We start from the raw sequence: 19,012 nt of genomic DNA, 5'->3' as shown, positions 1-19,012 counted from the left end.
ACATTTTCTCCTTGGTATATCATCTATTAATTAGTGAACACTTTGAATGCTTTGATACATGTAAAGAACTAATAGACATCAAACTAAAACCATTTTTTTAAAGAATGGTACCTTTATTTTTAAATCATTTTCTTTATAAAACTTATGGTTTGGTACCAACTAATAATGAAAAAAATATCATATAATTTTTTACTTCTATACCCCACAAAAAAAGGGTCATAAGTGGCATGAAAGTATGAGATGGATGATTCATTGGAAAAGATTGATGGAAATTAGAAATGTTAAAAAATATAATCTTTTGGTAATGCAGATGAGAATAACTTATTATTTTTTGCAATACGAACCTATTCTAAATTTTTATTTTGTCTTGACTTGGTGCCTTCGGTTATGTGATTTTAGGTTTAGGGCTTTTGTTTGCCATTGTAATGCTTAAAGGTGATGGTGCACGAGCCTCTGATCTAAGAATATCATATACAAAAGCAAAAAATGTAAGATAATTATTTACATAAAATTAGACAAAAAATATAGATCTAAATACACTATCTTTTGAACACCAACAACAATCTGCCTATAGATATTAATGTTTATTACAATATGCCAACAATTCATTTCAGAAAAAAGAAAACTAGTTTCCATCGATTCTTTCCACCATGATCGGTATCCCATTTTGAGCTCTAAGAGTGGTGGAGGCTACAGGAGCATGTCTATATTCTCTACTCTACTAAACCTGAAATTCTTCAGCATCACAACTATCACAAGTTTTGCTTTTGGCCAATGCATGCTCATGGTCCACTAGCAAATGGAATGAATGCATACGGATGATTGTTTGTTGCTCTGTTTACTCCATCTTTGAAATGCTCTGGCCTGAACTCATCTACATCACTTCCCCAGTACCTCTCATCTCTATGCACTGATAATATGTTCACCACTACATTCACACCTTTGGTATTATAAAATCATCCCTTTCAAGTCTCTAAATGCCTGCCTCACGATTCCTCCTCCAGGTGGGTACACTCTTAGCATCTCATTCAATATCATCCCAATTTGCCATGTTTAATCTTGGTTCATTAGTACAGACATGTTTCTCTTGAAGGAGGAAAACCTGAGCCAAAAACATATATTTTTATATGGGGCTTTTATCATACTTACAATTTTGAGCTTTCCTAAACAATCCATGGTGGGATTGTTGTTTCCACATATTGCAATGGCTTCTTCATGGGCTTTCTCTTGCCAGTCCTAATTGAGTGCTTGGAGTAGTTGTTAGAAATAGATAATATTAAGAGGGGGACGGGGGGGGGGGGGGCGGGGGGGAGGGGGGGTGGGGGCGGGTGGGTGAATGAGTATTTTTGATCCTTTTAATCACAACTAAATATTATTGTTAATCACTTTATGATGTGCATAAGAAAATAAAACAATAGTGTTGAGCAATGTAAAGAACCATACACAAAGAGAGATCATAACACCATATTTTGTTAACTAGGGAAACCCTGGCCAAGAGAAAAGCTCGGTGGGGATGGAACCCACTAGATGATTCACTATCTATAAGAATCCAATTAAGGATATTGACCCTATTAGAAGTCTATGAAGCATGCATAGTGTCTTACATTCCCGTTAGGAGACTTATGCCTTGTTAGAAGCCTCAACCCTATTATAAGTTGCTTCAACCCTATTAAGAGTTGGTGGATCATATACAAATCTATGCAAGAAGAGACCACTGCCCTAACATGCAACTATACAATAAGTTCTTCAAGAAATAGTTATACATACAATGCTAACTTGTTTGCTATATTGCACAAACCTTCTGACTAATGATTCTTCACATAATAATGACTACAAATATATGAGTTTGCATGAGATCTTCACATAATATATGAAAGTGTCACATTCACTTGTTACTCTCATTTCACAAGATCATATCAACTTTGCATCAACTAATTGCTGAATCATTTGCTTTCACCCTTTTTACTGAATCATTCAATTTCACCCTTTTTAGAATCAACTTTAGAGTGAAGGATTATCTACACATACCCTTCAATCAAGTCCTCACTCATTTCATATCCAATAGGTTCCATAAATTTCACTCGAGGAACTGCTGCTTCCATGCATGTAAAGTCTGTTTCAACCATAAAGCATATTTCATCTTTGTACTTCTCTACAAGCATTGGAGGTATCCTATACTTCTTCATTTCCATCTGAAAATTCTTTATTAATCTATCCAAATAACTGTCTCTAGTTGCTTTAGATCTTGATCTTATAAGCTTGAGTAATTTGAAGCATTGTGCACTCACTTTCATTCTAAATTGTGATACTAGGAAACTTCTTGATAGCATAGAAGAATATATGCATTAGAAGGGATTCAACTCTGAATACTACACTTTTTGACTTCTTGATTCTTGAGATATTATCCGACAACATTCTGATAATGTCACACATGTTCACTTCTTCACCTCTTATAGCTAGGTAAGCTACATGTAGGAATCCTGCAGGGACTGAATCAATTCTTGATCCACGGTTATACTTGTAACCCAAAATTTTACAAATATGTCTTAGTCCATCATCTTGGATTGAGTTGACCTTCATGTTCCTTCTATAGAAATATGTGTTAAGATTCTCCTCAACAAGTTTGTGCACATTCTTGATATTTACTAGATTGCCGCCCTGATTGCTCAATCCTGTGACCTTGTGAATTAGGTCATTATCAATGCTAATGATAGAATCTCCCAACCATAGAAGAACATCATGTACTCTGATAAGAATAATTCTTGTCCAATAATTAGTATTGAAATTTGTGTAGAACATATGCTTAACTAGGTTAAGATGTTCTAGATATCTATGTTTGTATTTCAATGATAAATCATTGCTGCACATCTTTTCTAGTTCCTTGTGAATCTCAAAGTTACCTATACTTTCAATCTTGTAGTGGATGTATCCTTTGATATCTTCCACATGAAGAACATTTTTTAGAACTTGCAAAAATGCTCCAATGGGGTTGTTGAGCAAAGAAGCAAATGGGTGTCTCTTAAAATTATACCTAGGTCTGTTGCTTACATTATGAACTTCTTGCCTTGCCATTCTTGAAGGATTTTTGCTCAACAATTCAAAAAAATACCTTAATTATGTGAACTAGGTTTTCCAATGACTTCACATTCTTCAAGGTTCTTTAATTCTCCAACTCTTTCTTCAATCTCGCTCATAAACTACACACAAGAAAATGATGTGTGCAAGTCAATTCACATCCTTTAAATTTTTCATAATCTGTATTGCACAATAAATGTGTATCTGCCACTAGTTCAGTATATTGTCTATGTGCAATAGAGAGTTTGATCTTTACATATATCTTCATCTTGATTATATTAGATAATGCACACTTTACTATATACTTTTGTCAATGTCTACTACCTTTTTTCAACTGTGCAACCCTTAATACCTTCTCCAACATCAGTTATCAATAACTGATGCTTTGTTCCATTGAGAATGCTTAATTCTGGTGAGAAAAGTCACTAACAATAAGTGACCTTATTGTCTTGTTAGGTACATCTTTTCTAGCTATATGAGAGCTTTCTGGTTACTTTTCCTTCACAAATGAATCCTTCAATTCATTTGACTATTCTTTTACTTTATTTCTTTTATTGTTTCTTTTGTAATTCTAATTCTTGTTTAGATCTCTTTTGTCCATTCTACAAAATCTTGCTGTGTGTCCAAAGTTGTTGCACAATTAACATACAAGAACACCTCTTTTTTGTTCATTTAGTTTGTCATCAGATGTTTTGCAATTCCTTGTAATGTGTCTATGATTATTGCATCTATAGCAAATAATATATCTTCTTTCTCCACTTTCATTACTATGAGTTCTTCTTCTAGTTCTTGCATGGTTAGCATTCCTATGCATCCTACTATTTGTATTATCATTATCAAATTTAGGTTTCTTACAATCTACTGCATAATGACCATATCCATAAAAATTATGAAAATAAAATTTAGAAATAGGTTTAAAAGACTTACCTTTTCTATTAACTTTAGTGTCTTTAGGTTCATCACACCAAGCAAAAGATTCCTTTCTTTTGGTATTCATATCTTGATCAGATTCTTTGACTTTCTCAGAGTGGGCAATATTTAGTTTGTCTTTAAATGTATCATCTATCTTTCTTAGGTCTTCATTGACTTTAGGAGTAACAGGTTCTTTTGTTTCAATAGGTTTCTTAGTGGATTGACCAAGAAAGAATCCAAGTCCAATCTTATCATAACCAGGTCTTTGCACACATATTTTTTCTTCAATTTTATCACTACTGGTATATAATTTCTCAAGTTGCTACTTGGACTATACTAACTCACCTTTCACAATGATGTTGTATTTCTCTAATTTTTCATGTTCTAACTTAATAGATTCTAGTTCTGATGTTACCTTGCTCACCTGGGATCTCAGATCTGCATTTTCAACTTTTATCTTAGAGTTAATCTTTCCTTCATTTTTCCTAAGACTCAGCTTAAGTTCAACTATCTTTAACTCATGTTTTAGGATCTCATTTCTTTCTTTATATCTTCAATATCATCATCACTAGTTCGATTAGTAGATCCTTTCTACTTTAGGTAATCTATCTTGTCCTTTAATTCACCAATGTAGACTTTAGCATCCTTGCATTTATCTTTAAGGCCATCTCTTTCATCAATAAGAACATCAATCTATTCAAGTGATTCTTCAAGATTTTTCTTCAGTTGTTCCATATCCATAGGGATCTTATTCAAGATGTTAAGCCTCTTTTGAATAACCAAGCTCTGATACCAATTGTTAGAAATAGATATACTAAGAAGCGGGGGGCGGGGGTTGAATTAATACTTTCAATCCTTTCAAGCACAACTAAATATTATTGTTAATCATTTTATGATGTGCATAAGAAAATAAACCAATAGTGCTCAGAAATGTAAAACACCATACACAAAGAGAGATCATAACACCATATTTTGTCAACTAGGGAAACCCTGGACAAGGGAAAATCCCCGTGGGGATGGAACCCACTAGAAGATTCACTATATATAAGAATCCAGTTAAGGATATTGGCCCTGTTAGAAGTCTATGAAGCATGTATAGTGTCTCAAGTCCTTGTTAGGAGACTTAGGCCTTGTTAGAAGCCTAAAACCTATTAGGAGTTTCTTTAACCTTGTTAGGAGTTGGTCGATCATATAAAAACATGTGCAAGAAGAGCCCACTACCCTAACATGCAACTATAGAATAAGTTCTTTAGGAAATAAGTATGCATACAATACTGACATGTTTGTTGTACTGTGCAAACCTTCTAATTGATGATTCTTCACATAATAGCGACTGTGCATATATTAGTTTGCATCAAACCTTCACATCATATATGAAAGTGTTGCATTCACTTGTTGCTCTCATTTCACAAGATCATATCGACTTTACATCAACTGATTACTGAATCATTCACTTTCACCCTTTTTACATCTCATAACACACTTTAACTCCACAAATAAAATACTTTATTTATATGGAACATATTAGTGAATTCTTCTTTAGTCAGCTCATGTAACATCATTAAGTCAACTCAATAACTTAAAACAATAAATCAAACCTTTAAACACATTCTGCTGATGTGCTCTATTCTACACTACGTTAGCACTATATCACTATTTTCATCATAACTCAAGTTTTGTTGACTGTATGGACATGTGCACTGGTATACGTCATCCTTATGATGTCATGCATCTTTGGTCAACTGCATAAGAGAATATTCCAAGGGAATATTCTTTTATCATGAAAACTGTCCTATTGCTGAAACATTGTCTGATACTTAAACAATTTTCTTCTACAACTAAATGAGGCTAATTTGCAAAGCAAATATGTTGCCATAAATGAAAACAATGACTTACTTTATCTGATTAATTAGACATATTGCCAACATGTTAGCTATATCATGAGTCACCCTATTTTGAGCTTTTCCTAAATTGCCCACCTAGTCATCGAAGCTTTTGATTATCATTTCATGCTCTCTTGATCATTGAAAATATTGTATAAAATCACTCGAAGCTTCCTATCATTCCTTGTGTTTGTTCAAACCTCTTTGAACCACATTGAACCTCAGTTCAAAGCAAGTTAGAGTAGTTAAATCAAAGGTTTTTATGCTGACCTTTATTTTTTGCAGGTAATTCGCATGAGACTTCGAAGTGTTCTTTTGAACTACTTCAAATACCTTTGAATCTTGGTTCAAAGCAGTTCAAAGTAGTTCTATAACTAAGGTTCTTTGGAAAAAAATGATTGTGGGTTGGTAAATCCACCATTTTCACATGGCATAAATTACCATGTCAGGAGGTAATAATTCAAAAGGGGTGCCTTAATTTCAAGCAAGGAAAAAAGCCATCATGACTTAAAGTGGAAGATCTTTTCACCAAAAAAGAAGGATTGGCTATTAGAAAAAGTTAATCATTGTCAATATAGCTGTAAAGGGAAGTATTTAATAAAAGGTCATGTGAAAATATTTTGAACATGTGAGCCTAGCTGCAATTGATCTATCATGAATGCCTCATTATAAGGCTATACTTTCGCATGTATGTTCTCTTTCCCTTAAAAAGAGCATAGATTTTCTTTTTGTTTATCATGCGAAGGGGAGATTTGAAGGAGCTACTAAGGGACAAGAAAAGAGGTTATTTTTCTCAGCAAGTTGTAGGTGAGAACATAGAAAAAACCTTGTTTTTGTTCTACCATCTATGTGAATTTCAAAATAGAATTAGTTTGAGCCTTGCTTTCCTTGTTTAAGATGAAATCTGTGTTACATTTCTTTGGGAATGTGTCAAGTTCGGAGTGAAAGAAACCCATTATTTTTTATACCAATTTAGAATGCATTAGGCTGGAAAAATTACAGTCAAATTTCCTTGAGCAAGCTGATGAATTGAATGGTTGGAAATTTTGACTAGTGGTCTAATTGAAGCCACAACTTTCCCTCCTACCCTGTTAAGCCCTAAATTACTCCCAACTTTGTATTGACCATTATGCTGTAAGGAGTAAAAGTATCCTAAATAAAGATGGAGAACCTATGCTATCAATATCTAGGGAAACTATTGCCTCAGTGTTGCATCTACTAGAAAGTACACTTTTTGCATTCTCTACCATCCAATCCCTAGCTAAACACCAAGAAACCCCAAGAGAATATTGTAACATCCTAGCGAGGAAGTGGACAATGGCTAATTATGGTGGAGGTTCAAGGCTACCCAAGATAGTTAGAAAAGATCACCTAAAACCCCATATTCATGATCTTGTAGTTATGTTACACTGAGTTAAGGGTTCAGTTGATGTCCTAATTTTTTAAGAATGGATGTTTCATTATGTTGAGATTATTTTAAAAGGAGAACAATGGATGGATTGGACTGAAATAATTGCTATATCATTAAGAACACAACTTAGACATGGTAAGGAATCCAAGGAAAATTTATATATAGTCTCTTATCTCACATACTACATTTCTTGTGTCAGTAGTCTTACTTCCCTACCTCATGAAATTTTGAGTGAGGAAATAATAGTCTATCAATATTGTCCCCTGCTTCAAAGAGATAAAGTGTTAGAAAATTTTAGAAAGGTAGATGATGTATTGTTAGAAAATGTGCATTTATCTCTAAAAAAGGCACCCATGCCTAGGTTATCCTCAGAAGCCCATAAATTGATTCAAAATTATGGAAGCTATTACACAATTCCCTAAGTTCACCTATTTAAGAGTAGGTGGATTTGAGGATGAACCAATGAGTTTACCATGTTATGCACTTGACTATTTTGTTTTAGTCGAAGTCTCAAGTAGTTATTCTCTATCATTAAGGATAATATACCACAAGATAATTGGGAGTTGGTGTTTCCTATCAAGCTTGGCCCTTTGACTTGTAGTAGCATGATCAATGCTTCAGTCATAGGAAGTAATTTTCTTGTCTTTGGTTTTGAGTCTTGCAAAGGAAGAAGGGATTTTGATAGTAAAGGATTTGCAACTCTAGTTCTTGGTTTGAAGGGTTGGTTATCCACAATCGCACACCTAGAGGATTTATGAAAAGACTATAAAAATGAAGAAGAAGTGTTAAAAAGAGACCACTCATGATTAACACTTCAACAAATCAATTCTCTCAAATTGAAGTTTCAACTTGAAGGAGTAGTTGAAGGTGGTTCAAACATTGTTGAACCTGGGTAGGAGGAAGTTAGTGAGTCAAGAAAATTATAAGTGGCTTGGAATCAAGAACAAGAAGATGATATAAATCTAAGAACTAGATCCATTCTCACTCATACAAAAAGTTGGCTAAGGAGGCAAAGCATGAAAGTAGTCAATGAACTATCTCCAAAATGGTTTCTTTTTCTAAACCACTAACCTCTGACATCCAAGTTTCATCTCCTATGTAGGTGGTGTGTTGACTTGTAGCAAGAAGAAAAAGATGCCAGAATTTGCACACAACATAGCTCCTCGAACCATATCTAAAACCAAGTTTAAAGCCCTCATGCAACAAGAAGTTCAAAAGGAAAAGATACTAACCCAAGGATAGGATTTGGGTGATGGTTTTGGTTTCTCAAACAATCTTGATGGTGATGTGCAATTTATTGAAGCTCCTAGGGAAAATTAGCCTAAATTCATGACTCCTACCTAGGATACTCAAGAAATCTTTACTAATCCTATTGTCCCATCCTGGTTATCTAGCTTAGTCAGCAAGAAAAAAAATTGCAGCTAGTATGTATGCCTATAAAAGACATTGTAACAAAATATGCAACATGTGGTTCCAAAGTTAAAAGGCTAAAAATTGATGCCCATTTAATTAAAGACCCAGTGACTAGGAAAATCATAGTAAAATTGGCCACATATAAGAAAAAATTTGAATCTAGAGAAATTGATAGCGAAGGCTTCAAAGTTACTTTGGTTGAACTTGGGACCATCAATAGAAATACAGACAATAACTTCTTTAAGTTTTCTATTGATCATATGTTAACCTAGTTAGAAAAAGATAGTAGGGAGAAAAAGGAACTCAAGGCCTTAGTGGTGACCATGGCTACTTATATTGATTCATTGATGAATCTCAGAGCCCTACCAGTTGTTCAAGGTCCTCAATCTTGTGATCCTAATTTTGTAGATAGCCAACAACTAGTAAAATAGATGCGAAAGGGGAAGTTGTTCTCAGATGCAATTGAGGATTGGGCGAATTCCATTATCAAGTAAGGTAATAAGTTAATTCTAGAATTCACCCACTATGTGGGTTGAAGGGGAAACACTCTTGGGAGAGATTCAAACTCTTATTCTAGGGTGGGAAATCAAACAGATTCAGTGTTAGGCTATTGTGTTTTAGGTGACAAAAGTTGAAAATTTTGGAGTGCTTAAATTTCTAAGTGAGAACCCTATGAAAATTGTGGATTCCTATATGTTTTTCATCATAAAAAATAACATGGGCTGGAAAGAATTGATCTATGAAGAAGCTATTAAAGAAATGTAATCCATCGAAAGAAAGATTGCTGGGATGCATGAGGAGCTTCTTAAAGATATGAATATAGTGAGTCCTATAGGAATTCTATAGTTTGATGATGGAAAAATGGATTCTAAAGCATTAACAAAGAGCTTTAACAATGCTATTGCAAAGATTAAGAATAATGAATCACCTACTGCTAGTGATTTCACCACACTAGCAAATATTGAATCTAGGTTATGTCTAAATAGGAATCTCATCCATGATAGAACCTAAAAATCAAAGAATTCAAATGGAAAAAAATTCTTGTAGGACTAAGTCATGAAAACCTTCAGAAGCTAGAAATTGGTAAGGCAAACTATGGGTAAAGAGGAAAAGACCGATGATGAAGTTTGATTGAGATAGTTACTTCTAGTCATGTTTTAAGGAACGATTTTGAATAGCTATTTTTTTTTTTAATCATAACTATTTAAATTGAAATGGCTGGGCTTTAATGGAGGCCTTTTGGATTTGTAATGAAACTATAGATGTTGGAGCATTGAACTAATTAAGGGGTAGAATAGAATGCTAGAAAATATTCTGATAAATAGATACTTTTATAACAATAGATAGATAGCATATATATATTTTCTTTTTGAATGACTATATATATATATATATATATATATATATATATATATATATATATATATATATATATATATATATAAAATCTTTGATCCTACTTTAAAACTTGGTGTTTGAAGTGCTTAAATCATTGTTACTTTGTGGACATTTGATTTATTGTTTGAAGATATCTGTTGCTATTTCTTATGCAGTGCATGTTGATCATTTATTGAATGAATATTATGAATTTGCTGCATCATCCTTTCTTTGAATAAATGGTTATGATTAAAAGATTATGAGTTCTTTTATTTTTATCATATGAATGAATTATCACCTCACTACCTAGGAGTATGTGAGAGTCCTTATGCGCTTTCTGGATAATGTGCAAAATTGGTTTTTGATTCATTAATCAATATTTTAAAGGAAGTTGTACCCATAAATACAGAGAGAAAACAAATAACATGAATTTTTCTCAACTGTTGTGAACATTTTTTTACTTTACAAGTCTTGGGCATAGAGAAAATTATCATTATGTAATTAGAAAGACAATCTGTCCACTAATAGATTTTTGGTGACTCTACTGGGGAGAGTCCTTGTTGAATAGAACCAACTTTAAAAAAGGACTATGAATTATAATGGTTCTCCCACATAACAATGTGTTCCCTATGTTACAGCATAATCTTAGATTTGAAGATACACAGGAAGATATAGTCTCAAATTTAACTGCAATTGCCTGGACATTACATCAAAATAGCCAACAATTTCAACAAGTGTTGAGGGTCCTAGAAAGAGAAGAAGAATGGGCTGAACTATTAATGTTTTTTCCTAAGATTCAAGAAGAGGCAATGGCTAATAGGATTTCTCAAGCACTTGTAAGACCTTAAACAATAAGTGAGAGTTAGAGCTAGCTACTAGGAGATATACAAGAGGGGAAAGAGAAAAGGAGATTCTAGATGAGAACTTTGAACCTTTAAAGAATTTGACTTTCCTGCCTGATTTTAACAATCCCAAAAAGAAGAAAAGTAAGTCTTGTAGTAGACCCATTTACCCACTAAAATAGTCCCCTTTCTCAACTTTAGCATAGTCTTTACTTGCATTGAAAGCTCTTGTTCCTTCTCATTTGAATATCCAATCCCTACAAGTCATATTACCAAACATGGCTATCAACCAACCATGGGGACAGAATATAGGTCCATTGGACCTTGGTGTCAATCCTACAACATTTCCTAAAGGTGCCTTAGAAATCCTACCTAAATTTAGTGGAGATAGTAAAGTTTCAACAAATGATCACTTGAGCACTTTTTATACAGCATGTGGCATTATAAGCATCCTTACCCAAGAAATTTCTATTAGACTATTTTTTCGAATGCTAACTAATGCTACTACTAATTCATTCAATCACCTACCCCAACATTCCATTACTAGTTGGAATGATATGAAAAATGTGTTCAAAAATAGGTTCAAAGCCCTTGAAAATGAGTGCTCCTTGTTACTTCAACTTAGTCAGATGAAAAAGGAAATACATAAACCTATGAGAGAATTTGTGGCAAAATTCAATAGGTTAATTCAAAGAATTCATGTAGCATCTAGACCTAATGTAGAAAACCAAAAGATATTCTTTGTCAATGCTATCCCTTTAGATGTAAGTTTTCACCTCATCAAGGACATAGTTGCTAATTTACCCACTGCCCAAAGGCTAGCTATTCAATTGGAGGATGCATTTATTACTACAGGTAAATGGAGAGGAGAAGGTCAATCTTCTAGGACCACTTCATCCTCTTCTTGCATGGACCCCACATTAATTTCCCCACAAACAAGGTTGCAAATTGAAGAGGCCCCTAAAGAGGTGATGTGTTCTTTTCATATGACCACATATCATGATGGACAAACTTATCCTAATTGGCTAAATTGTGTTCAATTAGCGAAAGATGTCCTTGTAGCAGAACAATCACTTGAAAGTGAAAACATAGAAAATGAAAGTGCGGGTGCTTATTTTCTTGAATATGAACCGAACATAGAAAGGGGAGGTGTTGTTTTTGTGACACTTCAAAACCCTTCTTGTACAGTAATGACCAGGGGTCAAAGAAATCAAAAGCCCTATGTAGGAGCCAATCCAAACTCATCGAATGCTAAAGGGAAAGAACACATGCAAGTTGATTCTACAAAAAATGTAGAGCCCAAAATATTATCCAAAACAAAATTAGTAGTTGGTACATTGACTTTTGATATTGTAGAGTTCTATAAGTCTTCTTCCATATCTATTTCTTTAGCAAAATATTTGAGGTTGAATCCTAAGGAATTAGATAATTTGGTCCAATATGTAAAGGGAGGATCTGCTACTAATGCTTAGTTTACTAATAATATGATTGAAAATTCAAAGGTTGCAAGTGAACCTGTCTTTCTATCTTAAGGATGCAAAAAAAATGCTCCTTATAGGGAATCAACTATTAATACTATTGAAGGAGAAACAGAAGAGAAAAATTCCAATCCTTTCTATGTATCATTATTATTAAATGCACAAAAGATGAACAATTGTATCATTGACTCTAGAGCATCGGATAATATTATACCAATGCCTATTGCAAAAGCCCTTGGTTTAGATCTTATGAAAACTTTTGGATGTTGTTATTCTATGGATGGGAAGCAAGTGCCTTGGTTGGCAAAGTGAAAGACATGTAATTTGTTCTTTATACCTGCCCGAAGGAAATGTTGAAACTTACTACCCTGGTAGCTAACATACCAGCCAGTTATGGAATGTTGCTTAGCAGGACTTTCTATAAATATATGGGTGCAGAAATCAAAATGGATTGGTCTGAAGCCTACATTCCAGTAGGGAAGAAAAAGATAAAACTAGAGCCAGAACCAAAGAATAAATACATAGTTGTACCTTTAGACAATCCTAAAGCACAGATACTATATGAAGAATGTCAATTTGGAAACTATGTTATTTTTCCTAAGAATCAATGTGAGGAAATTGAAAAAGTAAATGGTGATGAAGCCTCGTGGACACTAGATTTTGATGGAAGCTGCTCAAATTTTGGGTCAGGTGTAGCTGTTGTTCTAATCTCACCTTCAGGAGACATTTTTCCATTTTCTTTTAAATTATATTCTTATAATACAAACAACACCATAGAGTATGAAGCATTGCTTCTAGGTTTGCAAGAAGCCAAAGCAAAGGGGGTAAAGCAATTGAAGGTGAGAGGTGATGCCAAACTCATTTCCAAATAGGTAAGGAAACAATTTTCTGTGAAAAATGATAGGCTAAAACACTATAGAAACCTAGTTTGGGATGAAATTGAATCTTTTGAAGTCTTTTCTATTGAATTTGTTCCTCATTCTCAAAATACTAAAGCAGATCCCTTAGTTGTTTTAGCTTCCTTGTTCTTACCACATCTAGAACTCAAAAGTGATACCTATAGGATTGAAATGATTTATAGACCTAGAGTCCTAGATAATGTCAATCACTAGCAAGTTTTTGATAATGATGTACAGTTGAAGGATTTCATCGAGTGTGCTAGAATTTTGCTAAAACATTCTTCAAAGGATCAAACCATGAGGATAAACTTGTTCAAGAAGGATCATTTGAAGTAGGAGAAGTTGTTCAATTAAAAGGTAATTGTATCCCAAAGGGGTTGGTGTCTCTAGAACATCTTTTTGGTAGAAAAGATGATACTGCCAAAAATAGAAGAATTGACCTTGATAAAGGTGTAGAGGAACATGACAAAATAAATATTGGAAATGAAGAAAACCCCAAATGGATTTCCATTGGTTGAACCTGCTCTGAGAAAGAGAAGGATAAGTTGTCTAAACTCCTCACCTAGTATCAAGATGTCTTTGCCTAGGGATATGAAGACTTGAAGAAATTAAAAATGGAGAATTTGTACATTATATACCTTTAAAGATAGGAGTTAATACCTTTAGGAAAAAACCCATAATCTATAATTCTAAGCTATCTGAGGTTATTTTCAAAGAAGCAGAGAAGATGCTAAAAGCCCACATAATCTACTTGATTCATCACTCAACTTGGATAAAAAATATTTGTTGGATACAATTAAGTAATTGTGTATTGTCTTTGATGTTACACAAATGTCATATCATTTATCAGACAAAGTCTATCGAGTTCTGTCGGTCAGAAAAATAGTTTACAGAGTCTACCGAGCTCAGTCGGTCAGTAAAGCCTTTTGCAGTGTATACCGAGCGTTCCTGTATGTCACACGGTGAGTTAGTATTAACTGAGTTCGCACGGTAAGCTAAGGAAAGCTTAGTTTTCACCGAGCTCACTCGGTAGTCGAAGACAGCTTTTACCGAGTCTAGTCAATTTCCAAAGGAAGTGGCAGGTTTACCGAATTCCTCGGTAATTGTAGTTTTTACCGAGTTCTGCCGGTTAACACAAGAAGCAATTTTTTTTGTTCTATATTGATCGAGCAGCGTCGGCCAGTGAAGAATTTTGTTTTGATTGTTAGTTCAAGCCGACTTTGGAATATGTTTTGTCAAGTTGGTTGGGCCGACCTGGTATTATGTATAGTATATAAAGAGGTGCTCAAGATGCGGAAAAGTGTGGAATAGAGAGTGTATACGGATAGTGCAAGGAAGTGCAAGGAAGAGACTTGTGTGTGCCTAAGCAGAGTTGAGCAGAGGGAAATCTTGGAGCTGCAAAGTTATATTTAATCAGTAAGGATCTTGTGGAGCTAAACTGAGATCTGTATTCAGCAAGATAAGTTGCATGTATTTTCAGATCATTCATTGTTGCTTTCTAACCATTGTAACAGTGATTCCAAAATCTCCTAACAGAGTTGGTTTAACAGCCATTCCATAAATCCTTTAACAGGGTGGCAATTCAGTTGAATTGTTCTAAAGACCTCTTACAAGGCCACTCCTAACAGGGTGATTAAATCCTCTAACAGGGTCACACCTAACAGTGTGTTTTGTAACCTTTAACAGGGTTGGCTCCTAACAAGGCTCACTTCAGAAGAGTGAAAATTGGTGACTAGTTGCTGGTGGTTTTTCCCATATTGGGTTTCCACGTAAATCTGGTGTCTACTGTGTTCATGATTACTTTATTTTACATGGTCGCTTATTTCAGTAAATGCTTAATAAATTAACTAAACATCTATCAAGTTTTAAGCAGTAATTTTTGTGTTTACCAAGTAGCAGCAGCAACTAAGTTTAAGGCATCTTTGGGACTGTTGAATTTGTTTTTGTGGTAACTGATTCACCCCTCCCCTCTCAGTTACCCCATCTTCATTTTCCAACAATTGGTATCAGAGCTTTTGGTGCTTGCAGGAGGAGATTTCAAAGATCTAAGCCAAAGATCAAGATGTCTTACAAGAGGGAAATCCCAAGGCTTAACCGAAACAACTTCTCAGGATGGCATGAATTAATGAGACTTCATCTAGCTTCCATTGGTGACACTGGTCTGAAATATCTTGATGAGGAATATGTAGAACCATCAGGTACATTATCAGTCAATGACATTGCTATAAAGAAGACTCATAACATTATGATGATTGATATTGCATCTGCCTTGAGTTATGAAGAGTTTGATGATGTCAAGGACTGCACTACTGCCTATGAAATGTGGGAAAGACTGAAAGAGATCTATGGTGGAGATGACAATGTCAGAAGAGCCAAAGCTGAAAGTCTGAGAGGACAGTTCGATCAGATGAAAATGAAAGAAGATGAAAACATTGCCAAATATGTTGAAAGAATTAAAGCATGTATCAGTGCTATCAAAGCTTCTGGAGGAAGTATCAGTGAAGAGACAGTCATAAGTAAAGTTCTTAGAACTCTACTTCCAGTTTATGCCATCAGGGTATCAGCCATTCAAGAAAGAAGGTGTGAGGCCAATCACAAGATAAACTTAGAGGCCATAGTTGGAAGATTGACAGCATTTGAACTAGATAATTTTGATAATTATGTTCCAGCTGCAAAGAACATTGAGTTTGCATTTGAAGCCAAGCTTTCACTCAAGGACAAAGGCAAGAAGCAGAAGGAATCTCAGTCAGAGAGTGAAGATCAATCAGATCAGAGTTCTGACAGTGACCTTGAAGTAATTGACGCTCTACTTGCAAGGAAATATTCAAGACGAAGAGGTAAATACAAAGGTAAAGTACCCCTAATCTTCTTTTCATGTGAAGAAGTCAGTCATATTGCTGCAAGGTGTCCAAACAAGAAAGATAAAGATGAAAAGAAAGATAATAAATGGAACAGTAAGAAAGATCTCAAATCATTTAAGGATAAAAGTAAGAAATCATGTTTTATGGCTAAAGATTCTAATGATTCTAATGATGAAGAAGAGGATGAGATTGTTTACATTGCTATAAAAGATGAATCTGACAATGAAGAAATGGCACTCATCTCTCACATAAGTAAGAATGATACATGGATCATTGATAGTGGCTGCTCACATCATATGACTGGAGATAAAACAAAGTTTGATCAATTTGAAGAGTATGATGGTAGCAATGTAAGATTTGGAAACAATGAACCTTGTTGCATCAAAGGAAAAGGAAGAATCAATCTAACCCAGGAACTTGTATGTGATAATGCTTATTGGGTAGAAGGCCTAAAGCACAATTTTTTGAGTGTGGCACAGTTACTCAACAATGGACTCAAAGTAGAATTCATCCAAGGCAAAGCAAGACTGCTGAACGGTAAAGGAAAGCTGATTGGATCTGGTACTCAAACTAAAGGTAACTTGTTCTATCTTGAACTTGGTGAACATTCATGTTTTATTGCTCAAGTAGAAGAGAGTTGGTTATGGCATAAAAGGTTATGCCATGTGAATTTTGACAATTTGGTAAAGATAAGCAAATTCAAGAAAGTGAGAGGCATTCCTAATTTAAAGAAACCAGAGGTCGATTTATGCAAGAATTGTCAAATTGGAAAGATGGGTAAGTCTAGTTTCAAAAGCAAAAATTATCAGTCTGAAGATTTATTAGAAATTGTGCATACTGACTTACGTGGACCTATTGGAACTGAAAGCTATACTGGTGAAAAATATTTTATTCTTTTTGTTGATGATTATTCAAGAATGATGACCGTCATGTACCTAAGGAACAAATCAGAAGCATTTGAAAAGTTCAAATGGTATTTGGCAAGAGTAGAAAAAGAAACAGGGAAAAGATTGAAATGCCTAAGGTCAGACAGAGGTGGTGAATTTATTTCACATAAATTCAATAACTTTTGTATTGAAAGAGGAATCAAAAGACAGGTTTCAGCACCAGGTACTACTGAACAAAATGGCATAGCTGAAAGAAGGAACAGATCCATCATGGATTGTGCAAGAACCTTGATGATAGAAAAGAATGTTGCTATCAAATACTGGAAGGAGGCTATCAGTACAATAGTTCATACCTTAAACTGAGTACAGTTGAAAAAAGACTCATTCAAAACTCCCTATGAATTATGGTATGGCTATAAACCCAATGTAAGTTATCTGAAAGTATTTGGAAGCAAATGTTATATCTTGAAAGAATCTAGAAAAGGTAAATTTGATGTAAAAGGTGATGAAGGTATATCTCTTGGATACTCATGCAAGAGTAAAGCATATAGATGCTTGAACTTATCTACTCACAAAGTCATAGAAAGTATACATGTGAAAGTTGATGAGTTTGCAGAAAAGACTGAAGAAGAAAGCAGAAGAGAACCAGAAGATTACAAAAGATTCGTCTTCAGTGAACCAGATATAATATCAACTGCATCTGAGAATCAAAAACTTTCTTCTACCGAGTCATCACTAACTGAGTTGCAGGAAACATCTACCGAGCCAACATCTACCAAGCCAATGTCTACCGAGTCAGAGAATACCGAGTTAGAGATTACCGAGCCAGAGGTAACCGAGCATGTGCATACCGAGCCAGTTGATACCGAGCCAGACCAAACCGAGCATGAAGGAGAAATGCAAGAAGATAATGACAAGATTCATCCAAAAGGAAAAGAACCTGTTCTAGCCAAGTATGTCAGGAGACATCATTCAGCAAATCAGATCATTGAAAATAAATCTGAAGGAACCATCACAAGAAGTAAGTTGAAAGGTACTTGTTTACTTGCTGATTTTGAACCTAGAACTGTCAAAGATGCATTAGAAAATGATAATTGGATTGAAGCAATGAATGAAGAAATAGAGCAGATAGAGAAAAATAAGACATGGACTCTTGTACCCAAGCCTAAAGACAAAAATGTAATCGGTACAAAGTGGGTTTTCAGAAATAAGTTGGATGAAAATGGTAAAGTATCAAGAAACAAAGCTAGATTAGTATGCAAAGGATATTCTCAAGAGGAAGGCATAGATTATGGAGAAAATTTTGCTCCCGTTGCTAGATTGGAAGGTGTTAGAACCTTATTAGCATATGCTGCTTACAAAGGATTTAAAGTTTATCAGATGGATGTCAAGTCAGCATTTCTAAATGGTATACTGGATGAAGAGGTCTACAATTGAACAATCTGAAGGTTTTATAGATCCAAATAAAAAGAACATGGTTTGCAAATTACACAAGGCATTGTATGGTCTGAAACAAGCCCCTAGAGCATGGTATGAAAGATTGCATAGCTATCTTATTCAAATTGGATTTCAAAGAAATAATGATAACAGTAGTTTGTATATCAAGGAAGGACCAGAAAATAAGATTGTCCTGGCAGAAATATTTGTAGATGATACTGTTTTCACAGGGAATGATGATCTTTGCAAAAAATTTTCAGAACAAATGAGCAAGGAATTTGAAATGTCAATGTTTAGTGAAATCAAATTCTTTGTTGGACTTCAAATTCAGCAAAACAAGAATGGCATCTACATCACTCAAGCAAAATACATCAAAGAGATATTGAAAAAGTTTGGTATGGAAGACTGTAAACCAGTTGGAACTCCCATGTGTACTGGACTAAAACTTACCAAAGAAGATGATTCAAAGGAAATAGATCAGACATTGTACAGATCTATGATTGGAAAGTTGCAATATGTAGTTCATACTAGGCCAGA

General features: G+C 34.5%; 1 pseudogene; it reads right to left on the bottom strand.

The window, feature by feature from the left end:
- Positions 1-625: 625 nt before the first annotated feature.
- LOC149562565 (cytochrome P450 709B1-like) overlaps positions 626-19,012 on the bottom strand; it is a 40,332-nt pseudogene continuing 21,945 nt past the window's right edge.

Source organism: Cupressus sempervirens, chromosome 4, assembly GCF_028749045.1.
Source record: "Cupressus sempervirens isolate cs-2001-9-10 chromosome 4, ASM2874904v1, whole genome shotgun sequence".
Taxonomy (NCBI): Eukaryota; Viridiplantae; Streptophyta; class Pinopsida; order Cupressales; family Cupressaceae; genus Cupressus; species Cupressus sempervirens.
This window is presented reverse-complemented; position numbering and strand designations above follow the sequence as displayed.